General features: G+C 41.5%; 1 protein-coding gene across 6 annotated transcripts in view; it reads left to right on the top strand.

The window, feature by feature from the left end:
* FGD4 (FYVE, RhoGEF and PH domain containing 4) overlaps positions 1-17,600 on the top strand; it is a 183,259-nt gene that overhangs the window by 65,959 nt on the left and 99,700 nt on the right. The window lies entirely within an intron of this gene.

Genomic DNA, 17,600 nt, shown 5'->3' with positions numbered 1-17,600 from the left:
TATCTGAATTAATAGATGAGAACAATAACTAGCCAAAGTGAGGCAATTCATACCTCGTCTGTATGTGAAATACTGTTTATTGCCCCCATTGCACACTGAACTATTGGACTGACTGATTTTTACTCACCTTGTAATGTTAATTGCTTTTCCTTTGAGTGGTTAGTGGGGAGCTTGATGTTTTGGAAGGGGCTTTTGCTATGTGGGGAGGGGTATTCAAATGGACATACTGGTACAATAGATTAACTATCTAAGCCAACCATGTAAATGCTGTAGAACATGAAATGGTAGCTGAATGTAAGATCAATTCCCCCCCCCCCCCCCACCACTATGCCACCCCCCAGCTGACGGATCAAATTTTAGAATTTTTATTTTGTAACATTGTGCAGTGACTTTGCACAAGTTCTCAGGGTGCTGGGGCTGTGCATGTGGAAGCAATACGGCAGTGCTTTCATGTCAGGGTATCAGTAAAAGCAAGTGTAAAATTAGGGGAACACTTTCATTTCTAAAGCTCCTTTATTTTTTTATCCATGGTGTCCTCCTTTTTAAATAGTGTTTTTTGTGGTGTTATAACAAATTATTGATTTAACCTTTTTCGTACAATTAAAATGACTATTTCCTTATGCAAGAGACTTTTTAAAAATATATTTCTTAAAGCACTACTGTACCAAATCAGAATTAATATATAGTTTCGCTTCTGCAAAGGTTTCTGACCATGTTTTGGTATTTTCATTGGAAATAAAACACTTAAGGTTGCATGCATATTTCCAAGACTTCCATTTTTATTTTGTAGGGGGGGGAGGGCAGAAAGAGGTGTGCCAGGGATGGGAAGGCAACACCAAAGTCTTTTAATTTTGCTATGTCAGTCTTTCTAATTCCACTGATCTGTTTGTGTATTTAAAATGTCAGTAGGTCAGAATCTGAGGAAAGTTGGAAAATGACATGGCTAATAGGTCAGCTATGTGCAGAATAACAGCTGAAAATGTTATATTTGTAATCTACCAATGTGGTGCTTCTATGTCTTGTGGTGCTGAAAATTGAGTTCTTATCTCTAGAGCAGTTATGTTGGAAGCTCTACAACATATGGGTTTATATATAGAACCCATAGTTGCATGGCTGCATATGTGCTCTAAATGTAGGAAGATAGTCCTGAAGTCCTTTTAAATGTCTAATGGAACAATGCCATGCTTACACATGGTGGAAGTGGGGAAGTAGTTTTGGTGAGGGCTGTACAGCCTTTTAGTAATTCAATCATTTTGCATTTGGACAGATCCCTTCTTCACAATCAAGTGTTTTTGCTTCAATTGAGCAGTGTCCTTTGTGTAAAACTTGTTTTATTGGACTTAAAGTTGTGGTAATTCAACTTGTTCATGTGTTCTATTATAGTTGGGTGCTATTGAAAAGAAAGTTCAGGGAGCAGACTGACTCATGTGGTTGGAAAGAGAGAACTTTCATCATTAGGCCATTATAGATTTGAGCTGGGTCAAAAGTAGCAATTGGCAGTTATATCATGGTTGTTTTGTGGCTTGTGTGAAATGAGTTTCTCAGTTTTTCCTACTGGACAGTGTCAATCATAGAATTGTCCATTACAGTAGACACTGTTAGTATCTCATTGACAAGTGTAGGCAGAGGCCAATAATGGAATGGACTTATAAGTGGCTTCTTGTGTGATCGCACTATATCAAGCGCTGCCCAGCTGATTAGAAAGAGTACCCACAGCTAGTTCTTTTGTTTCTACTTGTGCTGCACATTTGCACTTGCCTCAGTGCACATGAGAACTTATTCCATCCATAGATGGAAATGTTTAAAGGGAACACTTTTCACAACTGACATTCTCAGATGTATCTTTACATTTTAAATGACGGTGAACATGTTGTAAATGTTTAAATAGACTTACAACACATTTTTTTTAAAAAAAGTTGGAATGTATATGAGGCTGCAGAATGGTGTGTGTTTTGGTCACTTGGTCAGTCCTGATCTCCATATAGAGGGAGTTAAAGGCCAGTCAGTATTTAATCCATTAAAGCATCTGGTTATTCATAACATTTTTTTCACTTTCTGAATGCTATGAATCACATTGAAATACTTTGTAAAAATATGTGGACATGACTTCTTATGGAATCTGTTACTTTAATTCGTTGTTGACAACTTGTAAATGTTCCTTGCCTTCCTGCTTGATACAGTGGCAAATGAAGGCTACAGCAATGCCTTTGTGTGCAATGCACTGTCATGGGGGAAACCTGTCCTTGAATACTGGCACTCTCGGTCAGCAGGTTGCACTGAGCCACTTTGAGGAGTACCCGAATGCAGGATTCTGTCACTCCTTGAATTCTTCCTGAAAAACTATCCTGGAGCAGCACTGTTATCTTTAGAAAAGATCTTCCTGAGCATCTTGCCGCAACCTCTTTCTCCCAGCCTCCGCTCAAAAACAACAAACTCTTATTACAGGATGTGTTTAATGAGCAATAAGACATAACCAACATACGATGGCCAGAAATATATGAACAGTGTAGGTACTTAACTGGGACATTTCTTGTGCCTCATTTGCAATATCTAGGTATATAAAACTATAGAGGATGCTTGGCATTGAATAACGGGTTTGGTTATTTAAATGTAAAGGAGTCTAAAGGGCTTGCCAGCAAACTGACCCAATTGTTTCCCATGAACAGACAAGTCTTTCTGCTCTTTCTTTGCCACATTATTCTGGAATGCTGTCTGACATGTTGTGGATTTATGCATTGCATCCAGGCTGCTGGCTTGCAGAGTTTGTAAACAAGTTTAGTTTTGATACATTTTTCTGCTGTTTTGAATTTAAAAAAATTAAACCAAACTCAGCTTGTGGCTTATCTCCTTGTGGATGCTTCTCAGTTTCAAGGTTAAAGTTGGCAATTCTCTCAACATTCACTGTTTTGGAAAGTCATAGTGTCTGTTTACAAGTCACTCGCTTTGCAACTTGTGTGAGATAATGGAGGCCAAGGGATGTTAGATGTGGGAGGAAAAACCTGCTGACATGCTTGTTGCTATTGCTAGCCTGTTTGTAAATTCTCTATATGAAATTACTTGTGCCTTTCATGCCTGTTTTATTTAAAAATATTGCTGATGTCTGCATTTTGCCCCCTCTGAAATTAGAAATTGCTATATAAGGATTTAGGCAATTTTGTGAAATAGCTTGATGCATTTGAAAGGAAATAATTTCTCTTGGTATGGTATATTTGCATAACTACAGCTAAATCTATAAGTGACAGTGAAGGATTAAAAATATCTATAATTTGTAATGGAATTTTTAGTCTTTTCCAAGGGGAGGGAGTTGTATTCAGTAGGGAAGAATGTAATACTTTTTGCTCCACCACCCACTCCCCATTAGCAACATATAACTGAAGATTTGGAGGACTTCAAAATTGATGTAATAAAAGGAATGAATCTCACAGCTTACCTTTGGGAATTGCTTTACACTCTGTACTTGTTTTCCCATATGCAAAATGGGGTAAGTGGGTTGGTAGAAGAGGCAGGAATAGAATATTCAGGTGAGATTATAAAAACAATCATCATCACCATCCAGTTGCTCAGCTATATATAATTAACTAGCAGTTAAATGAAAGATTATACTACTTGGAAAGCCATGAAATGGAACAAAGTAGTGTGTGTTATGTAAGAAGTGAGTGAGCAAACTGCATACTTGAATACTTAAATATAAAAAATAGCCTAAATCCTGACCTTGCAAATGTTTAGGCATGATAGTAATAGGAGTAATTGCCCCTGAGTTCTCCAGAGGTGGTTATTCACCTGCCCAGGACCAGATTGCTGGTTAGTAAGGTCTATGTAGATAATTGAGACACACATTCATGTTCCATACTCATCAAATACTGTTGTTTAACGTGAGCGTTTTCATGCTGGGTCAACTGTCCTATATGTAATGAATGGTTGGAGCGGTCAATTACATTCTCTCAACTGAAAATTCAATTAAATTTGGCTTTGTTTTAAGAATGGAGATTGATATCATTAGTACGCTGTATATTTCAGACATAGTTTTTTTTTTAAAAATTGTGGGTGGTTTGTGAATGGCCTATGAATATTTCATTTTGACTTGTCCGTATTCGTGGCATGTAGTGGACTCATGGTATTTCTTCTCCCCTCACTGGCCAACTAAAATTTAGCCACGAAGATTATCAATTTGTGAAACATCAGGGGTTCATGACCATGTTTATAAGTTCCTGATGGCTATCTTAATATTTGTAAGTGATTATATGACTGCAAGTAGCAGCAAATCTAAATGGAGCTGCTTTTTAATGACTCGAACTGTGGAAATAATAGAGTCGCAGTAATTTCTGTACTGGCTATTTTTGCTTCATACTGAAAACCTAGTCCTGAAAAGGGATCTTACAAGATCATGCCAGAGGGATCATCTTTCAAATGAAAAGTAATGTCCACAGTTTGTTTCTAATAGGATCTATCACTTGTAATTTTTAGCTTGTTCTCAGCAGACTTTTATACACGCTGATAGGCTATGGACCATGCTTTTTACTGATATCTAATGCTGAGATATCTAATCTTAAATTAAATAAAACAAGCACGGACAACTTCCCTTTATTTAGCAGTTTACATTTAACACAGTACTTTACAATATTGCTCTGTGTGTGTAGTGTCTGTCTCTGTCTTTCTCTCTGCTGTGACTGATTGCATACTTCCGCTTCCAAATGAGGTATGTGGTTGACCATTCGGTTCATAAGGCTGGTGTTTGTAACTCGGAAGTTCTACTGTATTCCTTCTTTTAATAAAGAAGCCTGTGATGTTCCAGAAGGTGAATAAGAACATATTTATATGTATTTATAAGTAAAATGGCTTCTTGTTAGCTTCCTGCCTGGTGGTTGATCAGATTATAGTATTGGGATTGCCTTGGTTAGGACTCGTAATAATGAGCTTTCTGAGTAGGGTGATTTGACATGATAGTTTGTGTTCAGTATGATGAATAATATTTAAGTATCGAGAATTGCTGAAATATCCGAGGGTTTAATCTGGGTGATCGGACAGCACCCTTATTTTCTCAAAGCCCTTGTTTTATTACTTCAGACAAATGCAATTGCCAAGAAGGAATTACATATGATTTCGATTCAGATGCGAGTTTTCTGCACCAGTTTTCTTCCATGGCCATTGTGTATGTCATTTCTTGGAGTCCTATTTTGGTGTTATAATTGAACATTCACTATAAAATCCACATGACCCATTTGGTCCTGTTGTGACAGTTTTCCCTCTGTCTTTTCAGAGGTCTAAATTTTAATCTTGGGGAGTAGGTACTGCAGAAAAGCTTCTCTGTAGCTATGTATGGCTGGTGTATTGTAAAATTTGTCTTCCGGACAGGATAAAGCATTCACTTTCCTTAGTAAGGCTCATTGTGAGTGATTAACAAAAGATACTTGTATTACTGCAGTGATCTGTCCACCATGAACGTGCTTTTGCTAAATGCTCCTTTTCACCTGGTTCAAACTATTGTTGTTAGATGTCTTGCAAGCCAATTTTCCCTGTCAGACTGCTTGTGTTCAGCAAACCACATGCTGGATTCTAGAATGGTGATACGATTCTTGCTTGAGTTTTGATTTTTGCGATAAGCCTTTTGTATAAGCTAGTGCCAATACCTCAACTATGTCTTCCAAGCCTGCTGACTTGGTTTTACTTTTAGCCTTGCTGCAAAGTACCAGGTCATTAACTGAATATTTGATATTTCCACAAGTTGCAGGGATACTTTTTTCTCAGTACCATGTAGGGATAAAACTTTAGCTAGTAGGTAACTTAATCTTGTCTTCCTTCTGGTTTCCTTTTAATTCTAAAATGCTTTCTGTCTGGTACTTCACACAGAATTGAATTCACCTGAACTGAAAGCTGTTTCTGCCGTCTGCTGATGCTGAAGAAGTGAGTTTTGCCCACAGAAGCTCACGATACTATATATTTGTTAGTCTCTGACGTGCTATAGGACTCCTTGTTGCTTTTAAACTTACACCTGGAGTAGGGATGTAAGTGACTAGTTGACTACCCAGTGCTTATCGGGTAGCGAAGTAGGAACTTGACTAGTTGCTTCCCCCCTCTTGCTGCCTCTGAGAGATGCAGCCAGGGGTAGGGGAGCAGGAGCCAGTGCTGGGAGAGCCGCCTGAAAAGCCAGTTTCCCCTCAGTATCCTTGATTAGTCGATAAGTGAAGCAGTCCCCCCGCTGGCACAGTTTCCCCTCTGTGCCTCTTCCTTTGAAATGTACAAGTGCCCTGTGGCTCTTGTAAATTTCAAAGGGAGAGGAGCAGCAGTTGGGACCAGCATGAGCCTGAATGTTTCAATTTCCATTGAGCGAGAATTTCCATCGACTACTCGATTATCTGATTAATTGAATTTTAACATCCTTAACCTGGAGTATGGACAAAGCCAGCCCAAGCTACGGGCTGACCAGGCTACTGCCCGGGGCGCCCCATTGTAGGGAGCGCTGCGTAGGACTGCTGGGCTGGGCGGGGGTGGCGGCGAGTATGCTTCGCACGCCTGGGGGGCACAAATGGCACAGGCCAGCCCTGAGTGTGGACATTTGAATAAAGCAGCCTATAATCAGTTATGTAGTGGACTGAGGTAAATGCTAAGAGGAGACCCAAACAATTTGTGAAAATGCACTTGATCTAATATAGATTTTTCAGTAAGGTATGTTAGTCTGCTTATCATGTTTCAATTTATTCAGATTCTTAAAACTTCAATGCAAATATTGCAAAATTCATTTATTTAAAAACTAGCTAGATGGAAGTGGTCGAGCTCAGTTTCAGAAGAGGCTAAAACTTATTTTGGGTTTTAGGTCAGAAAGCAAAAAATGAAATTTAAATAACCATGTATCTTATGGTAAACCTATTTTGTTCTGCTACCTTCTACTTGAGGAGCTCTATGGCATTTGAAGAACACATATGGGAAAAGATCATGGTTAAAATTAACTATGAAAAGCCATCACTGAGTCACTGATGTAGACAGTAATACAGGTTGTACCTCCCTAAATTGGGACTTTCTGTTCCAGCAATCTCTATAGTCCAGCAGGACCATGGATGTTCCTGGACCAGAGAGCCCAGGGGCAGGGAGGTCTGGTGGCACAGCTGGCTGCCAGTAGTGGAGTAGCAGGAGAGGGAGGGGGTGAGAATAGGCTGGTAGCACAGCTGAGAGCCTTGAAGTCAGTGGCATCAAAGCCAGGACCTGAGCCAGAAAGAGCTGTCAGTGGAGAGAGGTGTTGAGGCAGGGGACCTCCCCTGGTTTAGCAAATTGCCTGATTCGGGACCAGGGGCATCCAGCCTGTAACTTAAAATAAATTACAATGTAATTACGCTGAAGCAATACCTGAAAACTATTTGGCTACGTCTACACTGCAGGCTTCTTGCACAAGAACTCTTGTGAGCAAGAGTTCGTCCACACTGCAATGTGCTTTTGCGCAAGAGTGTCCATGGCAGTGTGGACGCTCTCTTGTGCAAGAAAGCTCTGATGGCCATTTTAACCATAGGGGCTTCTTGCGCAAGAAACCCCTGTTGCCTGTACACACTGCCTTCTTGCACAAGAGGGCTTATTCCTCGTGAGCAGAGGACTAACTCTTGCGCAAGAAGCCCTCTTTTCTGATACTTTATTGTAAATTTACTTGCGCAAGAACGCGTGTGCAGTGCAGACACTCTGCAAGTTTTTGCGCAAGAACAAGTGTTCTTGCGCAAAAAGCCTGCAGTGTAGACATAGCCTTTGTGTGTAACCAGCAATGTAATATGAGTCTTTTCTCTATAAATCAGAACGCCTGGAAATGTGGGCTTGTACCTTCATCATGACAAGACTCAGTTGGTACCGCAATGATGTAACAATCTTTAGTAAGTGTTCTCATCTTCCTTTAGATAGATTTTACCCTTAACTGTGCCTTATGAACTTCATCTCAATCATTTTTAATTAGAAATGTAAGTTCAACTGGGGTAGATGGGGATAACTGTTGAAGCAATTGTGTGTGTTAGGATAGGATGGCAGATGCCAGGACCCTGTGCAGAAATGCTGCCGTTTTGGCTGGCTGACTCGGGTTCCAGATTTTGTGAGTCTTAATAGTGCCAAGCGAGAAGAACAAAATAATTGGTACATCTGAGACAGGAGGCAATACGGGCATAGACAGACCTCCATAAGTATGTCGAGGTATAAGAAGAGCTAAACTTAGGAAAATAGTCAAGATGAGGCTTTTTATATTTGTTTAATCAGGCATTTAATGTTTAAGTGCTATGCCAGATCATGGCCTAACTTCACTCCAAAGTATGTGCTGCCCTTGTGGGTATGTCTACACAACAAAGAAAAACCCACAGCTGGCCCATGTCCACCAACTCCAGGTCTTGATGTTGAGGCTGTGGGTCTGTTTCATTGCTATGTAGACTTCAGCTCTAGAACCCTGCAGGGCAGGACTGTCTCAGAGCTCTGCCTATACTCCAAACCTGTAAGTCTGTGCAGCAATGCAATAGCTCTATGAGACTGAGTCCAGCCAGGGGTTATTCTTGCCTATGTAGAAATAGCCTTAAAGTCATCTGTGCTTGGCAATACATGGAAATATTAGTATTGCCATCTGTTCTGTGGAACTATATAGATGTGCTGATATGCCTAGAAAAGAATCTATTTGTCATAACCACTTTTTAAAAAAAATCTCATTTTGTTGTCTGTATTGTGACATACATTCGCAGACAGGTGTTTGGACATGAATTCCATTTTTCGGTTATTTTGATAATGCTTGTGTTTTTCTGTTATTTTTATAAATACAATATGCAGAAAGTTGAGAAATTTGTGTGTGTGTGCGCGCGCGCGCATACGGAATTCCTTCTGGAGTAACTATGATGGGAGCAACTTAGGAACCTCTTATGTTGTCCTTTTAACATGGTAAGAATCACTTTCAATAAAAATAGGGTTGCCAGATGGTTTCAACAGAAATACCGGACACACTTTACATTACATCACAATCTATAGTACATCTTATTTAGAAAATACCGGACATTTCTATTTTTTTCAATTTGTTTCCCTGAACAGAAAGTTCAGATACTGGACTTTCCAGTTCAAAACTGGACACCTGGCAACCCTAAATAAAAAGCGTCTCGCCTTATGGATGCATATGTATTGTAGCTCACATTGTGGATTACCAAACTACAAATAGATACTGCAGAATGGTTGATTTTGGGGTAAAGGTTGATTGGTCACAGTTTTTTATTGAAGAAAAATGTTTTTCTAGCTAAGCAGTAACTTCATTAAAACACATACTATGATTGTAGGAGTTAATTGGGGAGCCATCTTTCTGATTTCTGAAGATTGGGCATGCCTGCCCTGCCTCTTTCCCCCAGACTCTTCTCTCCATGGTGCCTCCTCGCTTGGCTTCTCCTTCAGGTAGTATTTATTCTTTGCCTTTTGGAAAGCTTTTTTCCCTCCTTGTACTCGATTCTTTTCTACACCAATATTCTCCACAGGAAAATCATGTAGACAAAACCTCTAGCCTTAGGACATTCATTAAATGGTTCATCTATTCTCTCAGTAGGCTTTCCCCACACACCTTCTCAGGGAAATTTTATATTTTATTTTTGAGAGAGAATCAGACACAAATGAAGCAACCCTAATGGGCAGACTTATTGTGGAATTATATTAATATGTAGATGCACATTGGGGAAATATTAATATTTGCAATTGTGTCCTAATACTTAGGCATTGTCTATATTAGACAAGTTTTACAGTCTTAACTAAATTAATTTGAAATCTGTGTAGTTAAATAAGTGATGCCCCCTAATGTAGATGCTCTTAAACCCATTTAATCCTTGTTTTGCATATACTAATGAATTATCAAATTGATTTTAAGTGAGAGTAAAATAGGTGTAAGTACATCTACATAGATGAGAAATATTCCCCCCCCCCCCCCCCATATATCCAAAAAGAAAGTTTAAAAATCTTCCTATAAAGTAACCAGTGCGTACTACTGCAGGGGTGGACAATTTTTGTAGGGGGCCATTCCAAGAATTTGGTAAGTAGTCAAGGGCTACACTCTTTCATGTTAATGGAGGAGGTGCGGAGTCTGGAATGGAGGCTGGGAGTAGAAGGGAGCTCAGGGAAGAGGATTGGAGAGTGGGAGGGAGTTGGTCTGGGAGGGAGTTTGGCTGAAGGAGGGGGTTGTGATCTGGGGCAGGGGATTAGGGTGCGGGTCTGGAATGCATGGTCCGGGAGGGAGTAGGGGTTCAGGAGAGGATTCTGATTTTTTGGGGAGGGATGTAGGAGAGGTAAAAGGGTCTAGAAAGGATTTGTGACTGGGGCAGAGGTGCAGGAGTTTGGGGAGAACATAAGAATAGCCATACTGTGCCAAACCAAAGATCCATCTAGCCCTGTATCCTGTCTTAAGCATCTGGCATTGGCCACTGTTGGCAGAGGGGATGAACAAAGCCAGTAATCAAGTCATCCATCCCCTTCTTTACTTATTCCAGCTTCTGGCAAACAGAGGCTAAGAACTCCATTCTTGCTCATCCTAGCTAATAGCTATTGATAGATAAATTAATGGAAAATAGGTCTAATTCTTGTTTGAACCCTGTTTGTCTTGATCTTCACGACATTTTCTGAGAGGGAGTGTCACAGGTTGACTGTGCATTGTGTGGAAAAAATACTTCCTTTGGTGGTTTTTAAATTGTTACCTGTTAATTTCATATGGTGATCTCACACTGTGTTACGCAAAGGAATAAAGAACACTGCCTTATTTACTTTCTCCACTCATGCCTTGATTTTCATAGACCTTGATCATCTAGCTCCAAAGCTGAAAACTTTGTCTTATTAACCTTGCCATTTATGGAAGCTGTTCTTTGCCCTTAATTTTTGTTGCACTTTTCTGTATCTTTTTCAATTCCGTTATCTCTTGATGTGTGGCAACCTTATTTGCATGTGGTATTTTAAAATGTGGCATAGCATGGATTTGGATAGAGGCATTATGATATTTCTTCTCTATCTGTCAAAGCAGGTCTATCAATTTTCTGAAATTATAGTTAGGTTAAAGAGGAAACCTAATAAATGTTGAGCCGTTAAATTTATTAGGAGAAACTATTGCTGTTAAAGCCTGCAAGTTTGATTAAAATTTTAAACCCGTGATGATAAAGGCAAAGTCTGTCCTTGCAGGAGGGGATTAGCAAATGAACCACAAGTTCCTATTTTTTGTAGCGGATGTGAAAATGTTAAAACAGCAGAAAACACTTTTTGTAGTAATAAAACCCACACAGTAAATGTTGCACAAGTGATTATTTATTTCCACAAAAATAGAACAAAAAGCTAGTGATTGATTGTTCAAGAATATGTAGCATAATTGCTGGCTTTTTTGTAAAAGCAGTAAAACATGGTTTTTATGTTTGTACCATGGCTGTGCTCAGGACCCTGTTGTGCGAGGTGCTATATAAAATACAAACTAAAAGACAGCTCTTTGATGCAGTGACTTTCCATCTAGGTCAATTGTACAATGCAAGTGGCTTTCTCCATGCAGCGTTTAATAAGCTCTGTTGACAGTTTGAAAGATGGCCAAAGTCTACACTGCCACTGTACTGGAGCTTTCTGGTTCAGGTTTGTGGAAAAAATACCCCTCCCCCTCCCTTCCCCCGGTCCCCTGAGTGCAGCAAGTTACAGCGCAGTAAAGTGCCATGGTGTGAACCATGTTACAGCACTGGAAGCTGTTCCCTGCACCATTAGCTACTCTCCTCAGAGATGGTTTATGTAGAATGATGGGAGAGCTCTCTACCAGGCTCTTGCAGAGGCCACACTTTCAGTTTCAAGTGCTGTTGCAGTTGCTTTTTCAACTGTTAAGTATAGACAAAGCCTCAAAATATAGTATTGGCTCAGTAGTGACTCTTGTGCGGCTGAAAAAGCTAACTGCTGAATTTTTGCTTTTTGTTTTCTCCTTCCTAAACAAGTGCCATGTATTTGCATCCAAATTCTCTTTTCTCCCTTCCTCATCCCAAAATATACATGAGGTTTGGAATTCAGAGTTGTAGTTCGGATTCATTGCTAATAGTAGCACAGTTTATTATATGTGCTAAGTTCTTAGAAATCTGTTTGAATGGCCATTAAGGTTCCCATTTGTATAGGAATGTAGGAATTGTCTTGTTGTCAGCGTTAATGTAGCTGGAAATTGGTTATGGTAATGCCCAGAGGCCGATAGTCCATCTAGTCCATTATTCAATGGTGGCCTGTACCAGAGGCTTCTTTAAACAGTTAAAAGAATCTGTTTAAAGGATGGATGTGGAAGAGTCTGCCCTAGGGGGAAAGAACAGGTTAGGGAAAGCTTCATAGGGGTAGCCAAGTTAGTCTGTAAGAAGTGGGTTGTACCCACGAAAGCTCATAATACCATCTACATGTTTTGTTAACAAAAAGTCTAGCAGTACCTTAAAGGCTGTGTTTTAAGATTTTCCGGGTTAGGGAAAGGTGAAAAATCATTACCTTTTTGTTATTATTTTAGCACTACAGATTATACCTAGAGGCTGTGATATCAGGGCTCTATGGTACAAAAAAGTGAGAGATTGTCCATGCCCCAAAGAGCTTACGATGTAAATACACAAAGTTTAAGGGTTGGAGGGGAAACAAAGGTGGGCCAAGATTACATAGCAGCAGGTCATTGGCAGAGATGGGAGGAGATGCTAGGTTTCCCAACACACACTCTGGTTTCCTAACCACTGGCCACAATACCTTTTCACATGTGGATACCTGACACAGATCCAAGTGTGTTTTTGCTGTTGCCCTATTTTAAAATTGCTCACAGCTTTTGTTAATATTGTGTTTTTATGGTTAGAATGACTTCCTTTGAGAATTATTGCAGTAAAGTTCATTTGGCAGTTGCTAAAATCCATTTGCGTGCTTGTGTATGCACACAACTTAACATAGTATGGTTAGATTTCTTAGTCAGACTTCGAGTCTCCATTAATCTACTGCATACTCTATTAAATGCCAGTTGCTATATTACACTACTAGCTTGAAAGAATCTTCCTATGTTGGGACCATATTCCCTTTAAAGTACAAGTACCCCATAATGGTCAGGAGATAGGGATCCCATTTAATTAGTTAACTGTTAAAATTTTATGGGGGCTGCTTTGGCTGGGCTGGTGCAGCCCCCTCCCATGCCTCAATATGGAGGAATGGAGAAGTCATTTAAGCTTCATACTGAATCTCATCAATAGAGATCTAAGACACTAGTCAAGTAGTCAAGATAAGCCTAGGTTTATTGGGTGGACTAGTTGACTACTTGCTTCCCCCCCTTGCTGCCTCTGTATCAAGCAGCACGGGGGGAGGGAGCAGGAGCCAGTGGTGGGGGGGAGCCGACTTAAAAGCTGTTTTCCCCCAGCTCTGTCTTAGCAGTGCATGGGGGAGGAGAGGAGGCAGAGCTGCAGCAGGAGTAGCTCCTGGATCAGGCGCAAGCTTGGACAGAGCTCACCCCCACCCCACCCTATCGACTAATTGCGTAGTTAATAAAAATTATATGGACTACACTCTTAGCCAATTACCTGCTCCTTAACATCCTTACTCATCAACTCCTGGCTTTGGTGAGCCATGAAAGATATGTTTCCAGTGCTATGGGCCTTCCAGGGAGAATGTCATCTTGCTATTGATTTATGGAGTAGCTCAAAATTCAAGAAAACAGCAGTGGCCCATCAGTTAAGTTTCAACAGGGGCATAATCCTTAGTCATGGTGGGATATGGGAAGATGCAAAATAATGCCCCTTGTCTATCTTATATCCATCAGATCCTGGGAAGGGTTGGTAGCCAGTTCACCTGCTATGGTGAATTAGAGCCAGCAGTAGGCTTACCGGTATATCAGCTTCATAAGGGCCATTATGTCAGTGAAGACTGCAGAAGCAGTGTGCTCTGGCCCTGCTTTGTTCTGCTCCTGGAATGCTCCATGGCACACCCCCTGTGCAGTGGAGAGTCTGGGAGGAGGTGGCATGAAGCCAACCATGTCAGCCTTCACTGCTTGGGGTGCCTCTCTGCAATGGGAAGCCCTGAATGTCTCCCATTCGACCACTGAAGAAACAGTGGAAAGGGGATTTCAGAGAGTAGGGTCTATCCCTGGGAAGCCAACACTTTCAATGCAGAGCACTCGTGTGTTCAGTGCTCATAGCAGCGCTCTCCATTGGAGAGACATGCTACTGCATTTTCCACCTGTGCAGAGCTGCACTTCAGTTTGGGCGCTCTCCAGCTTTTGTCTGTGGAACAAAATCATTGTCTCACGCCATAGCATCAAGCCGCTGTCGTTTCCAACGCAAACTTCTTGACCATGAGTGGGCATTATAATGTGTTACGTTTCAAAATAGCCTACAATAATTATTCACACTGTAAATGCACAGAGCCTTTGTCCAGGTGAGTCACGGTCAATTGAACTAATCTGTAGCTGATGGAATTACCCTAGATGTATGCATCAGTACAAAATTCAAATAGTTATTTTCACTCTGTTGTGAAACTTCCACATAGATTTTTGTAATCGACCTCAAAATCATGTGACATACTCACTGCAGCTTCATCAAAGAGCACAAGTGCACCAGGCTCTTAGATGAAGCTAGTATGTGCCTCCTGCTGCTCTAATTCACTGTGGGGACTGAACTAGTGGAATCTTTAGTATTATCTCCATTATGTACCTGGTGTTAGCTGAGACTAGAGGATGACTAGTCATATCTGTTGATTCATCATGTTGCAATGTAAATGTTCTGCTTGATTTGACTTTTATACTGAACACCCATGATGCATGTTTTTGACCCCACCAAACACTGTTTTACTGGATGTATCTCACATAATTTGAATAATATGGATTAAAATAATCCTTTTTAGAAACATTCTCCATTAACCACTAATGAGAAGATTTGAACCAGAATTACTGAGATTTCATTTCATGACACTCTCTTTTCTGTGTAGGTAGAGAGATTTAATCAAATTTTATCACCCATTCTTTAGGTTTTCTTATATTGGTAATGACACTCTAGTGACAAATTTTGGGAGAAGCTATTTTCTAATAGCATGAGAGATCTGTGATATCTTAGCATTGCTAACAAGGAAACCATGTAGGAAATGTAGTTGATGACATGGCCTATACAGCCCTAAGAAATAGTGATGTTATCCCATTTACTTGGTAGGCACATTACTCTGAAGATGTTAATGCTGTAGCTGCATCTACTGTCAATTTACTTCTAATAAAGTCATACCAATGCTTTACTACATTGATTTTTTTTCAAAAGCAGCATAATCCGTTTCATCACTTGTACCATCCTTAGCTAGAATAAGGAATGCTGAATGGAACACAAGAGAAATAAGTTAATGGGATGTCTGTTATAGCTGTTTTAAATCCCTCAAATCCCTTTATCTGCTGTCTAATCATATGGGATCATAAATTATCTTTTCTACATTTGTAAGACCAGCCATGTATTTTGAAATGTGTAAAATAATTCGAGAGCAACAATGGCCATAGCTTCACTAGGCGGAAGATTGACACTGTCGCAATCAATTTTTCCAGAGTTAGATTTAGTGGGTCTAGTAAAGACTCACTAAATGGAAGTCAGAGGGTGTCCCTGTCAGTAGCTAGTACTCTTGCTGCTGCAAGAAGTAAGGAAAGCCGATGGGAGCAATTTGCTCCTATTGGCCTCCCACTGTGGGGACGGCAGGGAAACTCGAATTAAGGTACATAGACTCCAGCTATGTAGTTAACATAGCTGGAGTTGCTTATCTTAATTTGACAATCCCCTTTAATGTAGACCTGACCTCAGTTCCCTCTTTTAGTATCAGCCTGATATTAGAACTGATTTTGCTGGGAGTAAAATAATACAGGTCTGTTCCCATACAGTTTTTACTTCTGTCTATCCCTTGTAGATACTATCCATGCGGTACATAAAATGCATTTCTGATAGCTGGTAAAATTAAGAAATTTCCCAATAATGTACGTCTAGTTTCTCACAAGCTTTCTCAGGCTTGTGCAGTCTTAATCATCTATTGACTTTTTGAAGGTCAGGTTGCCCTAAAGAGATTTTCTAGGAAAGAAAATATTCATTGGCTCTGAGATGACTCAGCTGTTTCTGTCCCCAACCCTCTTACAGAGTCTTTGATAGTCATGCTGCATCCCTACAGTGGTCCCCAATCTTTTGGGGCTGCTGGGCGCCCAGGGGTGGGGCCACACATGCGCCTGGGCGTGGAGCCACCCATACACTGCGTGCCTGGAGCTGGTGCCACCCATGCGCCGCACTCCCGGGGCTGGTGCTGCAACTGTGCTTCATGCCCAGGGGTGGGGCCACCCATACGCCACGGGCCTGAGGCCGGAACAGCCCATATCCCGTGTGCCTGGGAGCGGGGCTGCCACCGCCTGGGAGCTGCGTGCCCGGAGCTGGCGCCTGTGCCACGTGCCCAGGAGCCGGCAGTGCCCATGAGTCGCGCGCCTGGTGGCGGGGGCCGCCCATGTGCTGCGCAGCCGGGGCTGGCGCCGCCCCTATGCTGTGCACCTGGGGTCAGCACCGCCCATGTGCTGTGCACCCGGGACTGGCGCTGCCCATGCACCCAGGGGCTGGGGCTGTCCATGCGCTGCACGCCCGGGGGTGGGGCCGGCCACGATCACTTGGTGGGCGCACAGAAATGGCCTGGCAGGCGCCATGGCACCTGCGGGCACCACGTTGGGGATCACTGCCTTATCTAATAGGCAGACTGCTAGTCTGTCTTTGCAGACCGTTTCACTGAGCAGATCTCTCTATTCTGCAACTCTTTTCTCATATGTGTCTACATTGGCATCCCTTTCCGGAAAAAGGATGCTAATGAGACACTTCGGAATTGCAAATCCGTGGGGGATTTAACTATCCCCCGCGGCATTTGCATTTACATGGCTGCCGCTTTTTTCCGGCGTGGGGTTTTTGCCGGAGAAATGCGCCAGTGAAGACGCAATTTTCCGGAAAATAAGCCCTTTTCCGGGAGATCCCTTATTTCTACTTGAAAGGACCCAGCGGATTTGCAATTCCGAAGTGTCTAATTAGCATCCCTTTTCCGGAAAGGGATGCCAATGTAGACACAGCCATACAGAATAGAAGCTTTTTATATAAATATATGGCCTCTTCCATGAAGGAAATGAGACTATATTGATGATGATGATGATACCTTTCTTTAAAATCAGTCACTGTCTGTGATACTTGTATGTGGAGCCATTACTGTATTATCTGAGCACCTTTTACTTTTTAATGTATTTATCCTCTAAACACCACTTTGAGGTAGGGAAGAGCTATTACCCTTATTTTCTAGATGGGGAGCTGGGTCACAGCTGAGCCCAACATGGAATAACCAGCTTGGGCTGCAACTTCAAAGCACTATTATTCTAGGAATGTCAACAGCCATTAAAATTGTTAACCCGTTAAACTATTAAAATTACACCATTGAACTGGTTAACTGAGGGCAGGAGGTCAGAAGGCAGCTGGGGCCAGTGTCCTGCCTCTCTGCAAGGGCCACTCTACTGGGGCCAAGGTCTTGCCTGCACTCTGCTGGGGCTGGGGTCCTGTCAGTCTGACACAGGCATGGCAGCCAGGGCTGCTTACAACATGGCACAGCTGGTCATCCAACTGGTTACCCAATAAGTCTAATGC

The sequence above is a fragment of the Pelodiscus sinensis genome, chromosome 1, assembly GCF_049634645.1.
Source record: "Pelodiscus sinensis isolate JC-2024 chromosome 1, ASM4963464v1, whole genome shotgun sequence".
In the NCBI taxonomy this organism is placed as follows: domain Eukaryota; kingdom Metazoa; phylum Chordata; order Testudines; family Trionychidae; genus Pelodiscus; species Pelodiscus sinensis.
The sequence above is the reverse complement of the archived record's forward strand: the minus strand, read 5'-3'. Positions and strand labels throughout refer to the sequence as shown.